The sequence below is a fragment of the Spinacia oleracea genome, chromosome 1, assembly GCF_020520425.1.
Source record: "Spinacia oleracea cultivar Varoflay chromosome 1, BTI_SOV_V1, whole genome shotgun sequence".
In the NCBI taxonomy this organism is placed as follows: Eukaryota; Viridiplantae; Streptophyta; class Magnoliopsida; order Caryophyllales; family Amaranthaceae; genus Spinacia; species Spinacia oleracea.
This window is the reverse complement of record NC_079487.1, coordinates 28186765-28212694: the sequence shown is the minus strand read 5'-3', so window position 1 is coordinate 28212694 and position 25930 is coordinate 28186765. Positions and strand designations below refer to the sequence as shown.

Below are 25930 nucleotides of genomic sequence, written 5' to 3'. Positions count from 1 at the left end.
ATTAATCACCCCTTTTAATTCTTGCAAATTTGTAATATTTAACCATGTTCATGCAATTTAGATTATGAAAATAATAAGAGGCTCGTGATACCACTGATAGGTTATGATACATATGACAATTCATAAATCATGCGGAAAAACCATAAAGCCAGGAATACATATTATTTACACATAATCATTTAGCATAGTTTAGATGCATACTCTTTGTTGCGTGCCTTCCCTAGCTGCGCCCGAACCGAACAAGAACAAGTCTTTAGGACTCCAAGTGTCGTCCCTCCGTAGATAGTCCACAACACGTCCGGATCCGCCTTAAGATTGACCAACTACAATCGCCCTTAAGGTACTATTACTTTCGGCACTTTTGGGCAATTGTGTGACTGAATTTTTCTCTCGAAAACTCACTTTGAATACTTGAAAACTCATTGTAAATATGTGACCCTAGGCACCTATTTATAGAGTTATGGAAAAGGATTTGGAATCCTATTAGGATACTAATTTATTTAATTATAATCCTACTAGGACTCTAATTAAATAAACTAAATCTTTTAGGATTAGATTTAATCATATGACGAATCCCGGTAGCCTTAGGATTCGAGTAACACACTTTGAGTAATACGTTAGCTCCGCACGCAGGCCTTGCGGCCCACGCACAGCGCCAGCCCACTCGTCGCAGCCCCGCGCGCGCGCCCAAGCTTCGGCTGGGCCTGGCTTTTGCGCTGGGCCTGGTCGCATGCTTGGCGTGTGGTTGTTGCGCTTAGCTTGCTGGGCGATGGCCCGGCTTCGTGCTGGGCCTTCGTCTGGCAGGCCTCGTCCGATGCTAATTCGTACGATGCGCTTCCGATTAAATTCTCGATTCCGGAATTCATTTCCGATACGAACAATATTTAATATTTCCGATTCCGGAATTAATTTCCGTTTCGAACAAATATTTAATATTTCCGTTTCCGGAACTATTTTCCGATTCCGATAATATTTCCGATTCTGACAATATTTCCGTTTCCGGCAATATTTCCGATTCCGGCAATATTTCCATTTCCGATAATATTTTCCGATACGTACCATGTTTCCGTTTCCGGCAACATCTACGACTTGGATAATATTTATATTTCCGATACGATCCATATTTCCGTTTCCGGCAATATCATCGTTTCCGGAGAATTCATTTCTTGCCTGTGACGATCTCAGCTCCCACTGAAACCAAGATCCGTCGATTCCGAATATCCATAGATGGAGTATTTTAATGCCATTAAATACTTGATCCGTTTACGTACTATTTGTGTGACCCTACGGGTTCAGTCAAGAGTAAGCTGTGGATTAATATCATTAATTCCACTTGAACTGAAGCGGCCTCTAGCTAGGCATTCAGCTCACTTGATTTCACTGAATTATTAACTTGTTAATTAATACTGAACCGCATTTATTAGACTTAACGTTGAATGCATACTTGGACCAAGGGCATTATTTCCTTCAGATGTGGCCTCGACGCCAGGGGGTAGGCGTTGGGTGCGAAATTAAGTTCCGTGTATCGTCGACACCAAAAGTAGTCGACAATTTTGACGACAACGCTTTTTCGACGCGTTCCTTCGTCGAGGGTTTCGACGACGACTTTAGGCGTCCAGAAAAAGCGTGCTTTGCACGTGTTATACTCTCCTGAGCGTTGTCCTAAAATTGAATAAAAAAAGAAAAGAAATAAATTACAATTGAGCGCTTAAAATTCTGAAGAAAAATAAATTCAGCGCTTACAATCCCTATTCCGCTAAAACTCTCAGCTCGAGAGAAACCGTCATTGCAAACCCTAAATTATCTAAAATCAACTACTTCCCATCTGCAAATCCGAAATCGCCATTGATGTTCAGGTTTGTCCGTTTCTCTGCTTCTCTGATGTTCTTCTTATTTTTTAAAAAAATAAATTTCTTGTTCATGATTAATTGTGTGAGTTGTGTTTTTTAATTTCTTGTTGTTGATAAAAATTATGATTTGGTGGACTAATAATTAATGTTCTCTGCTGTTTATGTTTTTCATAGTTTTTTCTTCATCTATCTAATATTTTCGATTTTATCTTCTTCACAACGAGTCACAGTGGTGGGAACAAGACTGAATTTCACTAGAAATTGCTGAGATTTTGAAGCGTATAATCCTCAATTGTCTGCTGAAAATTCTGGGCTAGAGGTACATGTTCTGTTTTTGTGTAAGTTCTTTGAATTGCAGACATAATTGCTCCTTTCTTTTTTCTTGGATTCTGCATTTTTTTACTTTTTCTTACACTTCAATTCGTTCTAAACAATGGCTTGATTGGATTGCTTAATATGTTGCCTATCACACTTAATTCTATGTATGTCTGTCAAAGTATATCTTGATGCTCCGTAACAAAATTGAATTGTGCGCCTTCACTTTAATTAGTACAGTTGTGGGTGTGTACTTGGTATGTTAAATTAGTAGCCTGTGTACTTTATGTTCTTAATTGTAGCAAATTCTGTTAATTTATGAGCATTAGCGTTCTGATGGGTTTGAACTTTCAAGTTAACAACTACGGAGTATAGTACTTTGTATATGATCTTAAACCATGTGTTCTGATAGGTTTCAAGTTAACAACTACAGAGTATAGTACTTTGTATATGCTCTTAAATCCTATATTCTGATGGGTTTCAAGTTAACAACTATGGAGTATAGTACTTGGTTATATGTTGTTTCTGTGCTAAGTTTGACTTTTTTTTTCTCTCCCTACATTCATTAGATGCTGAACATGATCTAAGACAACATAATACTATGATGTGTTACATTGCTATATATTCATATGTGTGAAGAAATTAAAAACTGACAGAAACTAATATGATATTTTACATGGCTATATCTCACTTTGGTTTAAGATTGGTGTGTTCTTTCTTAGTTATATATGTTTCTTTTTGTTTCCATTCACTGCCAAGTTTTTCAGTTCCTCTCCGAAACTCAGTCTGTGGCTCTGTGCTTCCTAAAAAACAATCACTACTTATTGGTGAAACTTTGCTACTATCAATAGCGTCACTGCTATTTTCTTACATGTCATGATTAATGCCTCATATTGGAACTTGGCAGTTTTTTAGTTTAGAAGAGATAAGCTTAAGACATTGTTTAATTCTCTTGGTTGTGATTGTTCAGCTATAATAATACTCTTTTTCTATTGAGTAAGCAGGCTCTAAGATAGAAGACTTCCTTGCAACCAATATCCTAATTTGTTTTCCTAGATGGATTAGGCTGCTGATGTCTAGTGAACAATAAACTTCTCTACAGGCAGCTGATTTTTAATGTAAGAAGTCGGTTTTAGGGTTCTTGTTAGATTCCAGATTAATGAGGTCGTTCTGATCCAACTAATGAATATATGTCCTTTATTCTGATTTTCTACAAGAGACATCTGAAATGCTTTAATGGTTGCATCTTAAGTGAAGTTTTGTTTAAAGGAATTAACATTATTCATTGAAGAAGGAACTTTCAAAGACTACATCATTATGTGAATAGGTGTTGTTGTTTTATTCATCTTAGAATCTGCATGCAGTTTAAGTAGGATTGATAGAAATGATTTTTTGCTCAAGCATCCTCTCTACTGGAAGAATGAGTTAATAAAATTCCAGTTTAGCATTTTGTATTTGTAGCTTGTTAGGTGCTAGAACTTTCCCTGAGTTTCTTCCTTGGAGTTCCTGATGGCGTGATAATCAGATTTGGTCATGTATCTCCTATCCAATAGACCACAAGAGGTCGGGTCAACCACAATATTTTTTTTTGGTATCTACAGAACTATCTTTAAATGTGGTGCAAACTGTACAATACACCATAGTTGTTAACTATCAGAGTACTTGCAATTATGAAATCCTAGACCAAAAGATGACTTTTATAAATTTCAGGTTACGGAGTTTTCTAGTATAGGAAATGCGGTGAGTTCAATTTCAGGTTACATAGTTTTCTAATAGTTGAAAACTTTTGCATTAAGTCTGTCTAAGGATGCTACAAAGTTTAGTTTTACGCGGTAATGTTGTCTAAATCTGTTATACTGAATTCATGACAATACAGCATAAACGGGTATATAAGTTACTGGTTTAATTGTTCAATATATTTGGTTGTTTTGGTGTACTAGTTAGATAGGGAACTCTACTTTTAGAGTTGAATGGGTGCACATTTTGGACAGCCATTGTGTACCCCAGCTCGGAATGTACCGAACTAGCTCTGTGGTCCTCTGTACTAGGTCGGCCATATGCCAATTTTTTGTCTATAGCTCACTGTAATGATCTTGCTAATTCTGGTCTGACATATTGGTTTGTTTTTGGAAATATAAGCATATCCGGGATCTTTTGACTTAGGTATGTATTTACTGATGCAGAAGTAATGAATTATTTTACCAAGTATTAAAGTAAATCTTAACAGAATGTATATATCCTTGAGTAACAGATATGATTGGTAATGTCGATAACTCGGTACACATTGCATATTTGCAGTACTCTTCCTGTTATGAAGTTTGCGTCCCTAACTAGGTCCCTGCCGTTACTTATTAGGAACTCCCTTGTCTGACAAACATATATTATTGAAGGAGTTAAGTTCATTTGTTGATTGGCTTAATTATGATTAGAGTCCTTGTATAGTTCTTTCGTAGTACTCTAAGCCATGAATTTAAACACTACTACAAATAGTGTGCTTTCTCGACGATTCTCCCTCGACACCTGGCTTGACCCGTCAGATTAAAATAACAATTAGCGCGTTTTGTCTACGCTTTTCACTGTCTACTAATGTCTCGTCAGTATTCCACGTCGAGAACTTAGCAAATGGCCACTTTCCCAGCATGTGTTCTACTTTTTAGTCCGCTTGTCTCGTCAGTACTTATGATAATAATAAAAAAGAAAACTTCTCACTCACATTGTTTGTTCTCAACCTTAACCCTAACCCTCGTTTTTGGGTTCAACCTAATGCTCTACCGCTTCCAAACTTTGGGATCTACATATTATGGAGTTCATTTCCTTGCTCGAAGAATATATGTCCTTCAGGTATCAATTTTTTTTATCTCCTCTCATGTTCTAATTTTATAGGTTTTTATAATTATATCTCTCAAATCGAAAATTTTCCAGGTCTAGTTTTTAATGTCCTTTAATAGAAGTCTGACGGTAACGATTTCTAGCGTGTCTTTATGTTCATCTAATTTTCTCTAATTGTATTTTTTTTTTGAAATAGGCTAGAATACCAATTCGTAATTTAAGTTTGCTCTTAGTTCAATTAACCAATATGATTAATTGGGTTGATATAGATGTTATGTTCATAATTATTTTATGTTTAGTGGCCCTTTTTTGTGCTCTTAATCTTTGTAGCTTTTTATTGTTTATTTATGTGTTAAAATTACATGTCTTTATGGTTTATTATCGTCATGAACTGTACATTTCTGGCCTGTTCAAAACCTTTCTCATGTTAAATTCTAGATTTTATCATGGTTTTTGTTTGCTAACCGTTAATTTTTATCATTTCCTTCTTATTTGTTGGTAGTTTTTCCCTACCTCCAACATATCCTTCAATTGTCTGTGGCCATAATGGGGGGAATCTTTGTACTGATTATGATGAACGTGTTCAACAAACATTATGACAAATTTTGTTATGGGGAAATTTTCTTTCTTATTGACATGGGATCATTACCAGAAGCAATTTTGATGTGTAAAAATAACCTATACTGTAGTTGCTGGATTTTGACATGCTATCCGCACTTATACTGCTTTCATTCAGACCACAAAATCAAGCCATTCTTCTACTTAATTTTACCTTAAAGATATGTCAATCTATCCTTTCACTTGTTGTCATATGTCGATCAGGTATAGCAACTTGGGTGCCTGGCTTCATGGTGAAGACACGATATCAAAGATTATAGCAGTAGGAGATGGTGATAATGTTCCTTCAAGTTCCAGGAAAAAGAGTCATGTCTTTGCTGATTTATTCGGTTCATTGTGCTATACATTCCAGCATGTACGGAAAGTTCAGAAAGTAGTATGGGGATCAAACTAGGATCGACGCTTGTTTGAACATCAATTCAGCTGCTTCTTTTGCTGAAAGTTTCTCAAGCATATTCAGGTATAGCTCAACTGCTCACCAGGATAGCTCTGCATTTCTTCCTAGACTCAATTTGTTCGTCCAGCAGCAGGTAAACTCCAATGCCATTGATTTTGACTACCTAAAGTAGAATTTAAATTAAAACTTGAGCATTCATTTTTCCCCCAGAGGGAAATATATGCAGCTTGTATCTTCTAGTATGTTACAACCACCTTCTACTTGGCTTATTCCTCGTGTTAATATCAATACAGATAGATCAAACATAGTTTTCTGTTTGTTACATGAAAGTAGGTCTTACATTTACCTTAAAACAGAGCCAAATTATATGAAGTTTGGTTTTAGTTATGAGAAGCTACCCCCCCACCCCACAAACTTAGTAATATACAAGTGAGTACCAATGGCGTTTCTTTTTAATTACATATATTTTTTATCATAGAAACCACTAGTCCTCAGTTTGCTGAGAAGTTGTTTGAAATAATGGCACCAGACATCTGGTGTTTCTTGAGTTTACTTTGATTCCAGGCATTATTATCTATGCTAGATATTATTATCTATATGCATTATTAAATTTACATGCGTACTGGGTTTGTCAACAATTTTTTTTGTTCGAACTTCTTTTCACATTTTTTCATGACTTCTTCTTTGCCTATGCACCTGTGCATCAAGAAAATCCTACCCAAGGGTTAACAATGAAGTTGTTCAAAAAGCTGCAAGTTATATGATGTTAGTGCATAAATTTCAAATTATTGACATTGGTTCTTTGATGCAGATTAGGTTGTTGAATTGAAGTGTTCAAATATCGTCATGCTACAACTGCAGGTGTTAGACTTGATTCTTGGTAGAAGAAGCTTAATCTCCATTGGATCCTTACAACAGACCATGGAGATAGGAAGGTGCGCCATGATTACAAATCCCACAAAAGAGTGAGTTACCTGTCACATTTTGAAACCTGCTTTAAGCCATTACTTATGATCTCATTCATTTGGTCATCTCTAATACTGACATTTTGCTAGGACACATGAGGAGCTTGGCTTGACAAGACCTTGCAGGATTCCTTTCCCACAAAGCAGTGAAATTTGCGGTTGTTTGAGAAATTTGCGTACCCCTATCTTCGCCTAGATTAAACGTAAAGAGGCCTTACTATTTCGAGGGGAGAGCAAGTGCGTAAAATTTTTGAGGAATGGTATGTCAAGGCAATCATGGAGATCATCAAGGTTGTCATTATTAGTGGCTTAATGGTTTATGTACATTGGTTTTAGTGGAGAACTCATTATACACTACTACAAAATGCGTGTAATGGCGACGCAGTAGCCTCGACGCCAAGGGATGAGCGTTAGAGCTAATTTTTGGCCGCGTTGTATGTCGACGCCTTCCCGTGTCTAAAAACATTATCTACAAGATAAGGTGTCGAGATATTAGTTTAATCGCAGATGACCCGCACGTGATCTCGCCAATATCGCCGCTTCATATTTTGGGGAAAAGTAAACCGCCCCACTAAAATCTCACACATTCACCCTAACTCCGAGAACTCTCTCACTCCATTTGCATTTTTGCTGGAAAAATCCCTCTTTTTTTCCAGATCCACTCTACTCAAATGTTAATGGAGGTGCATGTTCTTTCACCTTTTGATTCGGTTGTCCTTTCGTTTGTAATTATTCCTCTCTCCTCCCATATGTTTCAATTTTTTCTCTCAACTCCAAGATTTTGTTCGTCCATTATTTTTCGAATTTGCATCTTCTACCATATTGTTTCTATCTTCATGGAGGTCTGATCTATTCTCTTTTATCTCTCACACTTTTTTTTATTACTGCTTCATATTATGGGTTTATATCTATGTATTTTGGGGTTTATGTTTTCATTTGGGTAAATTTCCAGCTCAAGAAATTTGGATAAGCAAAATTCGGTTATCGATTTGCATATAGGTTATTTATATTTATGTTTTCTTTATATGAAATTAGGCTTTGTGTATGAAATTAGGTTGAAGGTCGGATGTGGAAAACTATACCCAAATCTGTTGCCATTTACTTAAATCTTGTCTGTCTCTAGTTGGTTTTACAATTGACGGTTATTAAACTTCTGATAAACTCAACTATTAGAAAAATTGGTAATCAATAACAGGTAGTAAAAAAATCAGAGTAGCTTTTTCAATTAAAGATTCCTTTCAAGAAGACACATTTATTGTTGTTGGACTAGCCATCGATCATCTTGTAAATCTGTCATTTATTGTTGTTGTCTAGTCATGTTCTGTATCTAATCTGTATCAGAATCTATGATTGACCCCGTTAATTTTGGACTAGTGACAACCTTAATTTACGTATGTATTGCAGACGGCTGTGACATAGTCTTTCGTGGGTTATCGATGTTTCACCTTATTTGAGTTCTACAAATTTGAGGGGAAGAATATTATCGTGAAACCGACTTGGGTTGAATGATCGAATCCTTGTATTATAGCAGTTAATATAAACAACATATTTCTTAAGGTATTAATATTGTTCTTTTACAGCTAGGTTTTTGGTTATATGTCTTCTTCAAATTCTATTGTAAATGGTTTATTTTTAGGTTATATTTATAAGGTTGATGACTTGATATGTTGTGATTTGATGGTATGGTGGGTCGAATAAGTTCCTGTAATCCCTTGCACTTTAGTTCAGTAAGTAGGTAGCTTAATTTCTTTCTTTTAATTGGTAAAATTATGTTTTACTTGTTTTTTTAAACTTTAAAATAAAATACATTTGATGATTAGGTTTTTTATCCCGTAGAAAGGGTGGTTATTCAGCCAACAGGAATAGTTTTTGTTAGATCAACATCTTATTAGCTAGCTTGTAGTACTCTATATTATGGAATAATGTATGGTTATTACTTATAGGTTCATGGTTCAATTGGAGGTAAGGCCATCACATTAGACTATCCTTGACTCTAGCTATGAGGGCGAGAGTATCTTTGAATGCATTGGGGTCATGATTTTTTCACTCTTGATGCGATTTCTTTTTAGCTTACATAAGATACATTTTTATGTTACTATCTGATGTTCATGGACTAATTCAAACTTTCTTATTGTATCATCGTCATTTTTGTGGTAGACGAGGAGTTAAAATATGTTCATCTTGCTTTGGGGGTTAAAGAGAGCTCTAGAGCATGACACATCTTCCTTCGATGCAGATCATCTACAAAATTACACAGGTCTGGTGATGCTGACCCAGAACATTAGCATGTGTCCCTTGCTGAGAATTTCAGGTACGACAAAAACTTGTAGTTACGAAATATGCTTTGTGTTAACTTTGTTAAGGTCAATTCATTATAGCCATAACCTAAGAAAGCGTACAAAAACTTATGGTTGTCAGTTACAACAAATATGTTTTCTATGCTAAACTTTTTGGTCTGTAACTGGAAGTTAATTGTATCGTGACATTGGCCGCCAAAGACATTAAATGGATAAGAAATTTCAATTAGTTTTGGGCTTGATACTGCTTGCAAGGTTAGTTTAAAAAGTGATAACAACCAGTTCTGTCGTTGATAGGGTGTTTTTCCGTCGTTGAATAGAAATTCACCTCACCATACAAAATTTATAAAACACCTAACTAACCGGCTATATGGACTATAGCGGCAAGTATAGGGATCATCTCATAGGAATGGATATGTTTGACTATTCAATCTATGCGTTCACAAGCTAGTTCGAACAAGAATTGAGTTTTTGAACTAATCTAATGAAATCTAGAAATGCAAACAAATAAAGAAATTCTAGAGGATTCGGGAATCGGCGAGGGAATCGAATCAAAGAAATAACAAGGTCAAGACATTTATGAATATGCAACGACATAGAAAATAGGGGAATGAAACAAAATGACGTGCTCGCCACCTCTCGGAAGGAGCACGCGAAGCAACCTAGCCTATGGAAGAGCTTTCGCCTAATCCTAAGCTAGATAAGCTTGCATATAATAGGAACTATCATTCACTTGCACAAATTAGGCTCACAATGTCTTGCCAAACCTAAACTATGCATTCCAATCAATTCTAATCAACTAGAATTTGCAACTACTACTCAATTAGCCATGGATATCCTATCACCAAATCAAATTTAATCACAACATCAATCATGAATTTTCCCTAAAATTCCCCAAATTCAATGCCAAGGCTTCATCCCTAACCTCTAGACTAAACTACTCAATTAGCATTATTAACATCAACATTAAACTAACATTAATCCTAATCATGAAACTAATTGAATTAATGAAGCTAATTGAAACAACAAAAATCAGAAAATTCCAATCACAAAAATTGGGGAAAAACTAAGAACATTCAAAATTTGAAACTAATTCTAGAATTCAAGCATGAAATCAAAGCATAAACGAAATTAATGAAGCAATTAAAGAATTAAAGAACAAATCAAAAAGAAATGAAGAATTATACCTTGAATTGAAGAATTTGCAACAAACTTGAAGCACGAAAATGAAGAACAAAACTCAAGAGAAAGAGAAAAAAAAATCTGAAAATGATGATTGAATTGAATTTAGAATCAAGAATTTGAGGCTAAGAATCCTTAATCCTAATCTCTAATCTAATCCCTAAACTAATTCTAGAGAGAGAATTTTAAGCTAAGCCTAAGAGAAATGAAAATTACGTAATGAAAGCCTAATTACAAATGCTGCGATTTCTCGTACTTATAGCCCACGGGCAGCTGTGCGACCGCACGAGGGGGTCTGTGCGCTCGCACAAAACTCCACTGAGTTCCTGATCCATATTCGCTGATTTGTGTGCTCGCACGGAACTGCAGTGTGGTCGCACAGAACTGCAGTGTGCTCGCACTGACTGGTTTATTGTTTGCGTGTTGCTGTTGCTGCTCTTGTGCTCGTGCATAGCTGCTGTAAATGTGCTCGTGTGTGGCTGCTATTCCTGCTCATGTACAGCTACCAAAAAGGGGCAAGCAAGGCTCAAGTAGAGCCACAAACAGCAGCCAAACAGTGGCTGTAAAGCACGAGTGCATTGCTGTTTGTGCGCGCAAGTAGCTGCTGTTCTGCTCGCATATAGCTGCTGTTCTTGCGTGTTATATGCAGTGTTGTGGCAGCTATTCCATGCTCGTGTACAGCCACTATCAAGGGGCAAGCAAGGCTCCTGAATTTGAGCCCAAGGGGCTGCTGTAAATGCTCTCAAAGTGAGCACAAGGCTGCTGCAAAGGCACGAATACAGCAGCTCTAAACTGCTGCAGTGGCTGTTGTTGTTCGTGTGTGTGTCCACTGCAGTGGCTGCCATTGCTTGCTCTTGTATGCACTACAATTTCTGTTGCTATGGCCTGTTGTTGAGACAATGCAAGGCTCGTGGCAGCAACTAAATGCTTGCCTAGCTGCACACACACACAAGAGCAAAGTGCCGTAAAACATTAGTAAATCGTCAAGCATGTTAATTAAAAATCGAAAACATTATTATTAATTCGTTTATCGTTTTTTTGCAAATCGTGAAGCATATAACTCGTCTACAAGCATAATGACACAATATTAACACGTTAATACTCAAAACGAACCTTACGCAACGAGAATGCGCGCAAAAGGCATATTTAGAGCAAAAACGACTAAAATATGCGCAAGACGAGAAAATGTAACGATTAATGCAAAAATGCGATAAACGAACTAAAAACGATAAAACTAAGCGAAAATAATAATAAAATGCTAATAAAACGAACTAAAATCCTAAGCTAATAGCGACATAAATGTCGCTCATTAGTCGTCTGAGACCTCTACTACAGAGTATAACAGTTTTAATATTAGGCCATATATTATGTATAATTTTTTCTGTTGGTATTTAGATGCTTTTCTTTAACTAGTTGTTGGAATGTGCGCGCTAGCGCACGTTCCCCCAAGATATAAAACAGTATCTCCCGGAACACTATACAAATCACAAGCCTAATTACTCCATAGAAATAGTTGAAAGTATGAATACAGTACTCCGTAGATGATAAGAAACACGACTAATTACTTGATGTAGGTTACATATATAGAATTCATGGTTAAGAAATAAAAATTTACATGGCTAAGTTTAGGAAAATTAAACACGACCGGCCTAACAGGGGAAAGAACAGTTGCGATAGTTCCTCGCCCAACTTTGTGGCAACATATGACTCTGCAAAAAAAAGTCCATGGTTATTACTTAGGTGATCAATGACGAAGCAAGAAACATGTATATCCTGCAATTATTGATTATATTGATTATATACAGACTATTGTCGTATTCAATCACCTGGTATATAAGGCCATAATATTATAATCAACTCTGTAGTAAGCCATATCCCATCCCCAACTTTCCACCTACATTATAATCGATCTATCAAAATTTCGACGCAGTGAAAGAAAGTCCAGCACATAATAGTAATATCAGAGAGTGAATACAAAATGCTTCGGTGATTATTCAAGTATATGCATCTAAATATAACCAATGGTCAATGCTGTAATGTTTAGATTGATTTCTAAACTCACTATTTTTAATAAATGTAAATCTGAAGCCTGAATTTCTAAACTCACTATTTTTAATAAATGCTTCAGTGATTATTAGAGTGCATTATAATGGTTTGTCCTCATTTTCCAGTTAAGAATGTTTACTATAATTAATCTCCCCCCTTCTTAACATTAGACACACCAAGGCCACCAAAATTACAAGAATAAAGATTCACTTCTATACTCATATGCAGGGGCATATATAATAATATCATTATTAACAAAAAAAATAACACATGAACAAGCTTTAACACAAGAATTATGAGAGCATGCAGAAGTACAACTTACTCTCGAATCATCTCACTCCTATAAGCCGATAAAACATGAAATAATCACGAAAATGAACATAGTAGCAAAAGTGACATGGATTTAGATTTAAGGTTTGAAATCGCTCATAATTAGGAACGGGATTATGACTGCAAGTCTACAACATCATCCTAGCACTAAAACCATATTAGTAATAGTCAGAAATACAAAACACAAATTACACTGGACTCAAACAGATACATTAAAAAATTATCTTGCATAATCATAAAAATAAAACAAAGAGTTACTTGTAACCCCTTTAATCAGAATACTAACAACAAAATTCTAATCCAAGCACACTTCAGTTACATAAATAATCACATCTATAAAGAGTCATTAATTATTATTTTAAAAAAAACTTGTAATTGAAAGATACGACTACAAATAATTTGATGCAATTCGAAGAATTATAAGCAAGGGAATCACCTCAACACGAACTGGAAGAGTGCCAGGGAAGCAGGGATTTCAGGAAACAAATCATGAACACCGCCGCTAGACTAATAGAAGTAATCGGAAAGAAGTTAGGAACGCCACCGCCAAACTAATTATAGCTAGAAAAGTCTCGAACTGCAATAAGAAAAAAAATACAGGAATTCATTCGCATTGTAGATATTGTCACTTCACAAAAATAGTCCCACTTAAAACCTCCCCAACATGTTCAGAAGTACAAATTAATCCAATGCGCTAGTTCTATGACTGTTGTACCTTTTCGGATGGTTCAGGTCTGATATCTACAGAACCCTATCGAACTTAGTATCGGCTTTGAAACATTTGCATTGTAGATATTGAGTAATCCTAGATTCAACATCCAATCTCAGTACTCGAGCCTAGCCACCTATATCCCAATATGGAAATTTCATACTCGATTAAGAGTTGAAAGTATCAGGCTTTATGTCATTGATGAAAGAAATCTCATCATGAAAGCCAACCAAAAGCCTTAGTATAGGTCGACATTAAGGTAAATACAATACATCAAATCTGCTTATTATATCCCAAAGCTGGCTTGATTGTCAATAGCTATACACGAATGCATCAAAGAGTGGTCCATATTGAAATGCTCAAACAGATAATAAATGCAGTATCTTTCTAAAAACCAGTTATGGTAATGAATTACTGAAAGTAATAAACGCAATGGTATTTAACAAAATCCATAATCGATGGCATCCAAATCTCTCATATTCATCCGATTCGAGAGATTGAACTCTGCCACTAAAAACGATCATATACATCCAACCGTTTCAATTTCAGAGAATCCATTTCATATTATTCCAGGGATCCCAGTTCAATGAGTAAAAATATAGATTCAAAAAATCCATAATTAAAACCCAATCCAATCACAAGTGAAGTAAAAAAAAATGCCGAATTACTGAACAAAAACTATGAGAAAAAATCGTTACCTGGATACTAAAATTACTACCCAAATGAGACATTATGGGACTCTGTAGAACCACAATCACCCGCACCAACACAGCAACGCTATTTTGTGTCATCACTGCCGCTTCGTCCGGTCAAGATCGGAAGCGAGTGCGGCCAAATCGAACTCCGAGATGGAGAAGAAAACTGCAAAGTTTTTAACAAAATAATTAAGCACATACATTCCTATATACAAAGCCGATAATAATTCACCACCTGAAAAACAATAACATAAAGAACAAACCCACCGGAAACGGAAATTTTCACCCTGCGAACATCTCACTCGCCATAAACCAACAAAATCTTGAAGAAGAACGAACTTTGATAAAAATTGAGAGATATGAAAAATCTAAGAAGATGGAAGCAAAGAGAGCAGTGAACGTTTGCAAAGAGAACAGTGAACAGCGAAGATGGAAGCTCAGTCCCATCATCATTCGAAAACTGGCCTTCCAAGCAAGAATCCACCAATGTTTGAATGTTTCCGTCACGAATCAAGTCAAGAGCCTGAAAAATATCAAGAGATGTTCAGACGAGCTAGCATATTAGACACAGAACACCACCAAAAATTTACATTTCTGCAAGAAAGTCACAGACTTTATAGTTATAGCATCCTATATATCAAACATTTCCACGAACGCATGTATTTTATTGTCACATGCAAGCAGAAATTCCCCTAATGAATATCATTGCCACCCCACCTTGAATCAGAAACTCAAACACTTTTCTGCCTTATCTAGATTAGATCAAACAAAATAAGAATAGAAAATAACAGTCAAAGAAGACACTTACATGGCTTGGAGGGATATGCTTTCCTCTTAACAGATCAAGCAAAAAGGTTTCGAAACTATATATCAAGCTCTCTGGGGTCACCCTACCTATCAAAAGTAGCAAGTACAAAACCATCACATGTACAGACAGCAAGTTAATCATTCATGATAATCAATCAAATACAAAGCAGGTATTTAAACAAAAAACTGATGCACATAAGGCTATACTTGATTGAACACATTTTGATCTTTAAAATTGTGATTAGTCTGTGATATATTTATTTTCTGATAACAATTATTTCCCGACGAAAAGGGAAGATGGAACTCGTGAAAAGATTCGATTGCAAGGGGAGGGGGGGTGAATGAACACTGTATAAAGTCTGGCTGTACACATGCCTCGAAAATGGAAAAATAGATTCTCATATCAAGAATGGCAGAAGCATCACTCTCTGGTGAAGGCCCTATTCCCAGAAAAATCAGACCCACTGAATTTATTATACCAACTCTAATGTCAGATTATATATTATCAATGTTACTACAATGAAGAATATTTTAGTTTGACATCATTGAAATGGCAACCACTTACCATTCCTCAAATACTCGGGTGGAGTATAGGCCAAATTTGTGTTGTAGCTTTTCCCATGTCTACTATTTTTCATCAAACCAAAGCAGGAAAGTCTAGGATCACCTTCCTACAAAAGCAGAAAAAACTATAACACAAGAATGAAGGATCTAAAACATTAAAATAGAGTAAGGATAATTTACTTTTTTGATGGGAGTATAGATATTATTTTAGCTCTCTTTTCATGTAATAGAACCCTTTCGTATAGCAGGGATACACTTAAAAGTTCTTTTCTAAATAATGATAAAGTAAGCACCCAAAACCTGAATAGGTAAATTGCATTTAAATTTAACAAAGCATGTTCTCCAATTTATAAAGTAGGTCATCAAAAGTTAATGCGTCCGAGGGAGCTAGGAAGAGCTCCTTTATGAACCACGTTTGCCAAAAACCAAATGTTAATCTCGGATACAGGGTCTAAGCAGTTCCATGTGCTTAACCCCTACGGAAGATATTAATAAGTGTATGCAAATCATGGGATACCATAATAACAGACTGAAGTAAAGGTTTCATTTTTCTCCTAGGTACTACAACTTCAATTGACAGAAGTTCCATAACAAAATCTTACCAAGTTTACGTGCCTCTTCCAGTGGCAGCTCCTAAACATGCTTAGCGTGAGGACTAAATTCAACGAGGAAAACATTACCACCTCCTTCCAACGATCTTCTCAACTTCCTAACGCACATTGTTCTGTTAAACCCATGGATTTCAGAACCTCAGAAGAAAATGTCGGTCCCTTTTCCAACAACCAGAATTTTTATCTTTATTATTTTAGTAACTCTAGCTCTTGTCTTTCTATGTCCTCAATTTTTTCGTTCTCTTCATCTATCTCTCATCTTCTTTCCTCTATGCCTCTCTGCTAATGTGTCTCTCTATCATTTTTTGTCATTTTCTCTAATTTGTCTCTCATCAATTTAAAAATTAAATGAAATGAATTCAAAACCATAATTTTCAGAAGAACTGAAAGAGAAAGGTGAATCACGAAAATATATATATTATTACGAGGAAAAGAAAACTACAACAAAAATCACTAAGAATGAAGAAGCCCTAGAAAAACCAAACCAGTAATTCTAATCTCACAATTAGAAAGAAGGAAAAATATATTTAAAAAAAAATTAGTACCTTGCACAATGGCTTTGATTTGGGAGGAATCCTAATCTGCACGGTTCAAATTGAGGAATAGACATGTTCTTCTCCCTATTGAGCTCATGCGCACTGAATATGATTTCAAAAAACACAAAACAAAGTCAAAGAACCAAACTTTAGCAGCCCAAAGAAACAAATTGAGAGGATATAAAGCTTCTAGAATTTAATACAAGAGATATCAAGCCTGAAAGACCAGGCACTGATATCTTCAAATATATAAACAACGTGTGCGGGATGGAAGAAGGAGAAGTGAAGAAACACATGCGGTGGATTAGCCTGACAATGTACGTTCCATTTCCAACTGGTGCAACTTTCTCTATGCCCATTATTCCCCATACCATTTCACATAGCCCTCAATCATGGTCTGAGGTGGGTTTCCTATAAGAACAAAGCAGGCGACAGCAGTTATCCAGTATTCACTTTCCTCATGAATGTCCTATATGTCAATCTTGACTTTCGGTGAACCATCACCCCCCAAAATTTCCCCATAATGTTTTATTCTCTCAATATCATCATTATTAGCATCACAATCATCCAATTTTGCAAAACAACTATTTAGGATATTCAACAGAATTGGAGAGGGTTGATGATTACCTTCAATTTCAGACACCCATGGTGTTTTCTGCCCAGAATCCTGATTCAACATGTTAATCCATTCTGAAAATTAATTTTTCTCAGACGATAATTTGTTTCGGGTCAACTCAGGGAACTCTTGCAGTAGGATTTCCATCTTTGTCTTCGCTAATTTCATCTGGGTCTGAATTCCTTGGAGGAGCTAATTCAAGAAATTCTGCCATTGCTCAAGCTTTAATGTCCAATTAACGAACGATAAATTAGATCAACGAACAATAAAAATCAATTGTGTTGAATTAATAATCAAACACCCAAACCTGACCAAAAATAGCATAAACAAGAACAAAACCGCCGAAAATAAACCAAACAAAATGCAAATAATAAAATCAACAAAACGCAAATTAAAATCAGATGAAATCACAAATAATAATTGAAATAGATTGAATTGGAAATGCAAAATTGAAGAACAAGATTACCATTAGAAGAGCGAAAATGAAGAAGGAAAGACGAGAGAGCTTCGGAAAGTGAAGTTGCTACGGCACAATCGATCTGCCGGCCACCATTTTTGTAGAAGACGTAAACCTTCGCCAAGTCTATGCAGAATTAATCGCAAAAGAGATGAGGAAAAGGGAAGAGAGAGAATTACAATGGCGGAAATCGATGGGTGATTGACAATCTTAGCAATTGTAACTACAAGAAGGGAGAGGAGAGAGAAAATGGGGGCGGAGGAGATTGGAGTGAGAGTTAGGGTTTGTTGAGAGACCATCCAAGAACCAGGGGTGAAAGACTGAAAGGGAAGAGGAAGGAAAGCAAGGAGAAGGTATCGAAGAAGGAAAGATGGGGATGGAAGAAGGAGAAGTGAAGAAACACATGTGGTGGATTAGCTTGCAACGTGTCACGATCTGGTAGAATGGCAAAGGTGTAATAAAGGGATATGAATGGGGGTAAAAGGGGAAGAACACTATTACTGCAATAGTAAATTGAAGTTTGTGTGTTTTAAAGGTATAGGATTCAGGTGCACGGTTCTTCTTTTAGTTCTCATGCAATTATATGGAACGCCTAATCTTGAATTACGTTGACTGCTTTTTGAAGTAATCGTAAAAAACTCTCATTAAATATTTTACATTACTGTTTAAACTATAAAAAGCTCTAATTTTCACGGTCCTTAGCCTTTTCCAATTTTAAATTGTTTCTAGTTTAGTAGAAGAGGCTAATCTAGAAAACAAGTTTGCAGAGTAAAGTGACAGACTCCGTCTGAGGTATTATGTTGCTAGTTCTCTTTGTTTGTTGCTGCATTGTAGATTATTATTGTTTTCCTAATATTTCGATTGTAGGCAGTTGTATAAATGTATATAATGGATTAGAAAAAAGTTGTATACTTCATATGTATCAATTGTAATCTCTCATTTTTCCTTGTCCCGTGTGAAGAAAATGTCCTTTCTTTGCTATATGGTCACAAATGTGAGCTTAATTTGTTTGTGTAAGGCATCATGTCTCTACCTAGGATTTTTGTAAGTGTATATCATGGTTTTAAACATGGAAATTTCCTTTATTTTCCTTGAGATGGAATGATCAATGCACTCGCTTTAGTTACAACTGATATCTGAATTTCAATGGGGTTGTCGGGTTTTGCACTCGCAATGGGAAGATGACACATAATTCTCAAGTCTAACAATTTCAGAACGATACCAGAAACCATTCAGATATCGAAGAAAGCCTCTAGGATAATGGTCGAAAATGAAATCATATCATTCACTAAAAAGGGTCTAGTTCTAGCATTAGCCCTTGCTGGCTACTCTATGATGTTGCTGTTTTGACAGACGTCAGGACATGCCTTCCTGTAGAATGAACAACATGTTGCTTCTGAGGAACTGAAGACTCCAAGAGGACAATTTGAAGAACTGTTCAGAATAAGGCATGTCTGGCAAGGAAGAAGTCAAGTGCTGCAGTTCAGTTAGCAAAAGAATGATGCAGTCGAGTATTGGGAAGACAGTAGAGTCGAGAAAAGGGTTTAGGACATGTTTTAGGCTTTAGTAATTTTGTATAAGTTTTAAGCTTTAGTTAGTACGGAATAGATACTATTTGTAATAATTTATGATGGTGTTGCAGACAAAATTGGCTAACATTTCTTCTTTAGAGATGTCAACTATATTAAAAGTTATATGTTTTAAGTAGATTGTTTAAATTTTGCAGGTGTAAATGTTGCTTTTATGTATTGTATATTATTACTGATTTTATTATGCTTTATTTAAAATGAGTAAGCTAATACAAAGTGCCCAACATGTATTTGGCTCCATATGTATTAAAAGTCCCCGACATAATTCTATGGTCGACGCAGAATACCGTCACCAAAGTTGCTGGACAACAAAAGTTGTCGACAAGCGTCGCCAAATTCGATAATGGCACCAAAATCCCATAATTTCCAAACGCCAAATACCGTGTAGTACACCTTAAAGCGTCACCAGTTTCGACGCCCAAAGGCGTCGAGAAATCTCATCTCACATTTACTCGACGATTTTCAAAGGCGTCGAGGAGTTATTTCTCGACGCCTTATGGTGTCGATAATTGGCCAAAAAAGCGTCTCTAAAACACGGAAATCGTAGTAGTGGTAGTAGTAATGATAGTCATGAATATAAATTTAAAAATAGAGTTTATAAATACGAGAGATGAAATAGTCACTCATCACTATTCCCATAATAACTTCTCCTTCAAGTTATCTCTACCAACCTGCTTATTGAAATCTACTCCCCAACAATGCAAATGCAACGATGGATCATCATAGGGTCATTAAGGCAAAGGCCATGACCGAAAGACATGAAGCACGAAGTCAGCGAAAGCTGAGTACTGACAAGCTAGAATGAAATCCCAGTCTAACATGCTTCACTCAACAATAAAGATAATCCACATGCAAAAGCCATTCAAGTAAACCAATTAATCATGAATACATACTCGAGAATTGACATGACTCTTAACTCATAGATTAATAAGAATTTAGCTTCGAACGGGTATTACACAAAACCACTGAGGGAATAACAAGACCACTGAGGGAAACTGAGGGTGTTGGGAGCCCACCAAGCACCAAATAAAATAGAGTCGGGCTTTCTACCGACAGTCGGACCATACCGACGGAATTCCTGCGCATTTTATAAGCGAATAACCAAAAGAATGAAACAACATCTTGTATCATTCAAGGAGTACGAGTTTCTCCGACGCGACTCCCCCCCATTGTCCATACTCAAGGTATATACGTTCCAAGAGTTTTGAAGCTCATTCGGGTTACACTTTACGTTAATTAGTATGTTATGTTCAAGACTCAACCCAAAGACATAACTCACAAGTAATTCAACAATTACACAAATAAATAATTAGACAATGACACTTCATTTTAATCCTTTAGGACTTGTGATGAAACATAGGACTCCAGTGAAATTTCTCCATTGTTCCTTCTCAAAAACACTGTTTGAGATAACCCGATATTGCCTATTAACAAGCGAGATGTGCCCTTAGCACGAATAGTCCTTAGTTCAATTCATATAAACTTCTTAAATGTATTCTACACTGCGGTAGAATAAACGATGCACTGAGGCAATATTCAATAGGCTCATTGTATGCTAGACATCCCGTACAATAGCATAATCATAATAACTTGCATGTATAACACTCATACATGCACATTAATTTGAACAACATGCTTGACATAATTCAACGATTATCAAAGTCCATAACATGATAGTTCAATAGAATCTATAAAGCATTAATCAATCCATAACATGCTCATTCACGTAGAATACATAAATTCAATAACAATTCTCAACATGCTTGTTCACGCATCAAACATGAATTCTTAACAGTTAAGTTCACATGATTCACAATCAATACACATCATAAAGTCCTCATGGGATAGGTGGTCACCCTAGTCTTGTACGTACTTGGAATACCAAAGTACGGAGGCCACTGTGCGAATCACGACTCAAGCTAGAAATCAACTCCTATAAACACAAAGGAGAAACTTAATTATTATCTATGTTTACGAAATTTCCAACAACTATTTAAGAATCTAAAACCCTTGGTTTATTTAGAAATTAATCGTTATTCGTTAATTTAATAGTCTCAAATAGTCAACTCAAGTCCTAGCATAAAAACATTGACTTTTTGGCCTTAAAATCATTAAAAATCAACACTTTAAGCTTTATAGTAAATCTTAAAATTTAAGTTGATTCCCATAATTGAAATCTTCATTAAATTATGTGAATCAATTGCTTGAACAATTGGAATTAAAATCCTATCAATAGGTCATTAATAAAACCATGTTTTTGACCTTAAAAATTGACACTTTAATTAATCATTAAAATCTGAAAATTATAATTCATTTGAATTAAAAATCAACCTGATCAATTCAAATACGAAACATTAAAACACGGTGTCCACAACCGTTCCCAACAATTTAAATAATCCAAAATAATTAAATAATCGAAATTAAATAATTTAAAAACTGAATCTAGAAAAGTTAAAAGTATACGGATTTGATTAGTAACAACAACAAAAACACACACACACACGGATTTGTGGTGCGTGTGTGGCCTCGACGCAAAGAAACAACAACACGAGCAACAACAACACGTCACTCGGCAGGCTGGTGTGCGCTGTGGGCGAGGGTGGGGTGTGTTGTGGGCGAGGGAGAGGGCGAGAGCTGGGCGCAGGTGCTCGACACAAGCAGCGAGCAGCGCACAACATTGTGGCCGCTGGGCAGCGAGGGCGAGGGTGAGTGTGCGCGTGAGGCGAGGCAAGGCAGGCACGGTGCGCGCACAAGGCAACGCACGAGGCTGGGGCTGTGCGGGCTGGCACAAGCAATGGGAACACTAGTTGCTTGGGGCCGATGGAAAGGGAGGATGAAGGAGAAGGAGAGAGAGAGAGAGAGTTCTGAAAATTTTGTGGGGATTTAATGAGGGGAAGGGGTGTATTTATAGTTTTTCCTTCCCTCATGTGCTAGGTTTTAGGGTTTTGAGTTGGGCTTGCTTACGGGCTTAATTAGAATTAACTCCTTGCAAGCCTTGTTGGGTTTTACCATGAAATTGGATTGGGCTTAGAATTAAAATTAAATTCGTTTTCAAAATATGACCCAACAATTCCCGAATAAATATATTCGTTTAATTTATTTAATAAAAATCCGGTTTTCGTAAATAATTAATAATTAAATTATTTAAAAACAAAATACATTTAATTCTCATTAAATGCAATTAAATTCGTAAAATCTTTATAAATACAATAAAAATATATTTATGAATTACGAAAAATACGAGGTATTACAGGAGTGGTACGAGGAGATGCGAAGTCGGCGTACTCAGCCAACAACTGCTGGTCGTCCATCTACTGCGACATCTGCCGGTCATGTTCGCGGTGTCCCAGCTCGAGCAAATTCCTTGTCTGGAAGCAGCCCAGGTGATGTAGATGTGTGAGTGTGTCTGGTTCAAGCAATGCAGTTGGTGTGTCTTGCTGTGGAATTGAGGCTTCTCAATTGGATATTAATCCAGAGCAAGTCAAAGCCTTGTTAAATATGCTTAATGCTCAGCAATTGGATAAAATGATAGGTATGGTTTTGTCTTGGATTATAGACACGAGTGCTTCGCGCCATGTTACTGGTGATAATTCCTGTATGACAAATCTTAGACCTATCTCCACTTCACCCGTCGGCTTACCCGATAGGTCACAGGCACTACCAACAAAGGAGGGTCAAGTGGTTATTTCAAGCACAATAACACTTGATAATGTTTTATACGTTCCTACTTTACATTGCAATTTAATATTAGTTTCGCAATAATTGATGACTCTCATTGTTATTTTCAATTAACTGACTCTTTATGTGCTATACAAGACCATGGCTAGGGGAACCTGATTGGAGCCGGTGAATGGAAGGAGGGACTCTATTATTTTTGTGGTATTCCTACAGTGTGTGCGGTGATATTACCTGCTTAGTCTACATCATAGATAAAAAATGCGGTATCGGTCACGGTCGCGGGATCGGTCGCGGAGTCTCGGTAACGGAACTGATGCGTTAGTCGCGGACCGTGTCGCGGTTATCGCATAGGAATTTGAAATTTAAAAAGTTCAACCCCATTCACTACCTACCCTAGTCCCCCTCCCCTAAACCGTACACGCGACATAATTAAAATGAATTTCTTTCTCTACCTTCTTTCTCCTCTCTTGTTTTAGATTTGAAAATGGAGTTTTCTACTCTATTTCAATGGAGTTTCTCCGTTTCTTTCATTTTTCCCTTTCTTTTTGTCGAAAACATGGGAATTCGACTGAAAACCGAGTAGATGTGAGGTTTATAACGTTTAATGCGGACAAAATTCGTTCGGATCGGTTGAACCGGCCGAGATCTCGCCGTTTTTGAAAACACCTTTACAACTCGGGATATCTCGTATCGCCAGCCTCCAAAACCTTGTTAACTCGGGCGATACGAGTTAACTCGGGCTAGTTTTTACACCATGGTCTACATTTGAGCTATGGCATCGTCGACTAGGGAATTCGTCTGATAGAGTTCTCAAGTTAGTTCCCGTAGTTAAAAGTTGTTCTAGTAGTGATAGCAAGAAATTAAATAAAGCATGTGGCATTTGTCCTTAAGCTAAACAACATCGTGAAATTTTTTCTGTTAGCGATAGCAAAGCTAGTAGAATGTTTGAACTTATACATTGTGATTTGTGGGGGCGAAATAGTATTCCCTCATCTAATGGGGCACATTATTTTTTGACATGGTGGATGATTATTCTAGTGCCGTTTGGGTGTATTTATTGCATTCGAAAACAGAAGTTTATAAAGCATTTCATTCTTTTTTGCTATGATTTGAAACTCATGTCAAATTTGTAAGAAGCGACAATGGTACGGAATTCAAATGTATGTTGGATTATTTCAACCATAATGGAATAATTTTTCAAACTTGATGTGTTGGTACGCCTCAACAAAATGGTAGGGTGGAACGAAAACATCAACACATACTTAATGTTGGTATAGCATTGATGTTTGAGGGTAATCTCCTTATCTGTTTTTTGGGTGAATGCATTTTGGGTGCCGTATATTTGATTAATCGTACTCCTTCCGGGTTGTTGCAAAATAAAAATCCATTTCAGGTCTTGTTAGGTACGCCACCCGAATTAGATAATCTCCCTATATTTGGGTGTTTGTGTTATGCTCATGATTAAAAATTCAAGGGTAGTAAATTTGCTCCTTGGAGTAGAAAATGTGCGTTTTTCGGATATCCAAATGGTAAGAAAGGATGGAAATTGTACAATATGGAAACGAGTGATATTTTTGTCTCTCGCGACGTTAAATTCCACGAGAACGAGTTTTTTGCCACTGTTCATTATGAAATTGTCAATGAAAGCAACGTGCATTGTGAGAAGAATGTGGGGGTTGACGTGAGTTTCATGGACGATTTGGAGAGTATACTTAGTGTTCCACCTACTGATGAGACAACAAGACCCACGAGTGAGCTGCGGGGAGAGCTAGATGGCCACGGTATGGCTGTGGAACAGCCTGGTGACGATGGCCGGCAGTTGTCAGACTCGTCTCTCCAAGAGTCAGCGTTGCCAACGTGTTCTACATCCCTGTAGGTTGTTCTTGTCACGTCTCCTACACATCATCCCATACCAGCTACGTCTACCATCCAACATCTACTACCAACAAGCTCTGCAACATCTCCACATGATCAACACGGTTTGAGTGATATGGCTTCGACAGATGTTGTGCAGCTTGGTCTAGGCAAAGGTTTGCGGGTCAAACGACCTTCGGTGTTACTCAAACATCATGTCACACACACTGTAAAAGCATCGAGTCCTTCCCCAAGTTCATCGACCTCCACCAGTTCCTCAGGTACTCCTTATCATATATCATATTTTGTGGATTGTAATAACTTTTCTGTGTGACAATAGTATATTTAATTTCCTGCAGCTATTCTTGCATATCTTGAGCCTCGTACCTTTATCAAGGCTATGAAGGATGCTGGTTGGAGGGAGGCAATGCAAAAAGAAATTGGTGCGTTGGAAGAGAATGAAACATGGGTGATCGAAGAATTACCACCTAGAAAGAAAGCATTGGGGTTCAAATGGGTATATAAAATAAAGTATCATGCGAATGGTGAGATTGAGCGTCTGAAAGCTAGATTGGTCATTTTTGGTAATCATCAAGTCGAAGGTGTTGACTACAATGAGACATTTGTGTCGGTCGCTAAGATGGTTATTGTTCGTGCTTTTCTTGCAGTTGCGGCAGCAAAGAATTGGGAATTGCATCAGATGGACGTTCACAATGCGTTCTTGCACGGTGACCTCGATGAGGAGGTATACATGAAATTACCCCCGAGATTCAATGTCGGTAAGCCTGGAATGGTTTATCGTTTGAAAAAGTCTCTCTGTGGTCTGAAACAAGCACCACAATGTTGGTTTGCTAAGTTAGCTGCATCTTTACCACATTATGGTTCTCTTTAGTCTTATTCAGACTACTCACTCTTGACCTTTGTGAAAGGGAGTAAGGAACGACTTAACTCAATGTGCTTGTCTATGTTGACGACTTGATTATAT

At 36.7% G+C, this 25930-nt stretch overlaps 1 long non-coding RNA gene across 7 annotated transcripts; it reads left to right on the top strand.

The window, feature by feature from the left end:
* Positions 1–1714: 1714 nt before the first annotated feature.
* On the top strand, positions 1715–19611 carry LOC110800291 (uncharacterized). Of its 7 annotated transcripts, XR_008926440.1 has the most exons (8): positions 1715–1856; positions 2081–2169; positions 5817–6072; positions 6821–6974; positions 7065–7234; positions 8379–8531; positions 9132–9285; positions 19006–19611. It is a non-coding gene; the product is annotated as an uncharacterized lncRNA (long non-coding RNA). The 7 variants fall into 7 exon arrangements; XR_002536588.2 differs by lacking the exons at positions 1715–1856; positions 2081–2169; positions 5817–6072; positions 6821–6974; positions 7065–7234 and adding an exon at positions 7242–7816 and having other exon boundaries at positions 9211–9285; XR_002536589.2 differs by lacking the exons at positions 1715–1856; positions 2081–2169; positions 5817–6072; positions 6821–6974; positions 7065–7234 and adding an exon at positions 7242–7816 and having other exon boundaries at positions 19178–19611.
* Positions 19612–25930: the final 6319 nt, after the last annotated feature.